At 45.1% G+C, this 2,710-nt stretch overlaps 1 pseudogene; it reads left to right on the top strand.

Annotated features, from left to right (window-relative positions):
* Positions 1-770: 770 nt before the first annotated feature.
* On the top strand, positions 771-2,357 carry LOC115085400 (annotated as a pseudogene).
* The last annotated feature ends 353 nt before the right edge of the window (positions 2,358-2,710 follow it).

Genomic DNA, 2,710 nt, shown 5'->3' with positions numbered 1-2,710 from the left:
TTCTCTAGTAGTCACTTCTAAGTTCCCTATAAGCTGCTAATTCTCAGTAAGGAACTCACTATAGTGGCTTGCAAAAATCTAAATGCTGAGAACAAAAGTTATGTGACTGCATTACGGCATTTACTTTTTCCGATCACTGTATTTACTTTGACATAATGTTCAGACTTAAGTTTCAAGTCTATCAAATTATCACAGCTTTCCCAAACGTCTGCATCAAAGGGAGTTTGACCTAGTGAGGTTACTGTCTGCTGCAAAAATCTATTTTGGTTTGTTTTTTTAAGATCAATATTTTCCTGATGTATGTTCTTCTTTCATCCCCATTTAAATACTTCATCTTCCTTAAATTAATGAAAGTGGCCCCTACCTATTGCACTGTATAGAAGTAGTAGGCATTTCTTGTTTTCACTTAGTAAAGTGTTCTTATATCTTGCCAGGATTTTGCTTTTCTTGCAATTTGATTTATAAACCACACTATGATTTGTAATGAAATTTTATTTTTCCTTCTATTTACTAATCTAATCTTTATGACACTAGCTCCCACTATCAATGCAACTTTATAATATGATTTCAGCTTCCCGAATACTTACTAAATCAAATCCCACATCTGCCACCAATTTGTTACAGGAAGTTTAATGATGGAATGTTTGAGTACTTAATATATTTACTTAATATATTTATGCAGCGCGGCTCGGAGGAAAATGAAAATCTTCAACCGCGGCCGATGGGACTCCGCCTTCGCCTCCGCGAGGGCTGAAAATGAAGGAGTTCCCCCACCCGTCTGTCTCCAAACATGGACCGCATGAAGAAGATTAAGCGGCAACTGTCCACGACGCTGAGGGGGGGAAGGATGACAGAGAAGAGTCGAACAGAACGAGTAGAGCAAATCCCTGGAGAGGAAAAGACCGGTAGCCATGACAATGATCCCGCCACGAGGAAGGGGCAGCCCCTTCCTCCCTCCCGCAGCATGCATGCCTTCCTGCACCAGTACGCTGCCAGCACCTTCCGGAAGCCACCAGCTCACCGGTCGAACCGCACAGTCTACAGGAGCCTCAGTTCCTTCTTGAACCAGACTGGAACACTAGAGAGTGTTCATGAGGATCTGAAGATGGGGTCAGACGGAGAGAGTGACCATGCCTCGGGAGCATATTCAGATGAGGTGCATTCCCCTGTCTGTGTCAGGATGCGCAATGGCAGTACGAGGAAAATCTCCACCGAGGACCTTAACAAGCGCCTCTCCCTGCCAGCAGATATCCGGCTCCCCGAGGGATACCTGGAGAAGCTGGGGCTCAGTAGCCCTCCCTTTGATAGGCCGCTGAGCCGCCGCCTCCGTCGTGTGTCCTTGTCGCAGATTGGCTTTGGAAAACTGGAGACCTACATGAAGCTGAATAAACTGGGAGAGGGGACCTATGCGACAGTCTATAAGGGGAAGAGCAAACTCACTGAGAACTTGGTGGCCCTGAAGGAGATCCGCCTGGAGCATGAAGAAGGCGCACCCTGCACTGCAATACGGGAAGTTTCTCTGTTGAAGGATTTGAAACATGCCAACATTGTTACCCTGCATGACATTATTCATACAGAGAAATCCCTGACTCTGGTTTTTGAATATCTGGACAAGGACTTGAAACAGTATCTGGAAGACTGCAGGAACGTTATCAGCCTGCATAATGTGAAGCTGTTCCTCTTCCAGTTACTGCGTGGGCTGGCATACTGCCACCGCCGGAAAGTTCTGCACCGCGATCTGAAACCCCAGAACCTGCTCATTAATGAAAAGGGGGAGCTGAAACTAGCAGACTTTGGACTTGCCCGGGCCAAATCAATTCCCACCAAGACCTACTCTAATGAAGTGGTGACTCTCTGGTACCGTCCTCCAGACATACTCCTGGGGTCCATCGAGTACTCAACTCAGATAGACATGTGGGGTGTTGGCTGTATATTTTATGAGATGACAACAGGAAGACCCCTCTTTCCAGGCTCAACTGTGGAGGAGCAACTACATTTCATATTTCGAACACTTGGTACACCAACAGAAGAGACGTGGCCTGGAATTTTGTCCAACAAAGATTTTAAAAGCTGCAAATATCCTAAATATTATCCAGATCCCATACAGAAGCATGCTCCCAGGCTGGATCACGAGGGATCAGATCTCTTATCTCAGCTGCTGCAGTTCGAAGGGAAAAAGAGGATCTCAGCGGAGGCAGCCATGCGGCATCCCTACTTCCACTCCCTGGGAGAACGGGTTCTTAAGCTCCCGGACAGTAAGCACCAGAAACGCACTAGTGGGACGTTCAGTGTGTGTGCTGCAGGTGTAATTCTGTCTGTATTATACTGAGAAATATTAGGGGCCTCCTGTGGTCGGTGTGCATATTGCAGGAGTATATTCTTTGTGGAGCAATTTTGATAATTTTGAGCCGCTCTGAGTACAGACGATCTAATCAAGTTTTCTTCCTCAATACCCAATCCCAGTTATCTCTTTGTTAATACCATTTCGTTGGATCCAAGTTTTGTCTTCCTTTGTTTAATGTAATGCATCCTTTTGCAATGGTTATTGTTATAATGTAAACCGAGGTGATTTGTAACTTGTTACAGGAACATCGGTATATAAAAGTGCCAAATAAATAAATTAATAAATAAATACCCTGAGATCAGCGTAGGCATAGCAAGCAGTCTGATGAACTGAGGGTTGCAAAATAGTGCGACTAGCTAGTACTGA

The sequence above is a fragment of the Rhinatrema bivittatum genome, chromosome 2 (assembly GCF_901001135.1).
Source record: "Rhinatrema bivittatum chromosome 2, aRhiBiv1.1, whole genome shotgun sequence".
Classification (NCBI taxonomy): Eukaryota; Metazoa; Chordata; class Amphibia; order Gymnophiona; family Rhinatrematidae; genus Rhinatrema; species Rhinatrema bivittatum.
This window is presented reverse-complemented; position numbering and strand designations above follow the sequence as displayed.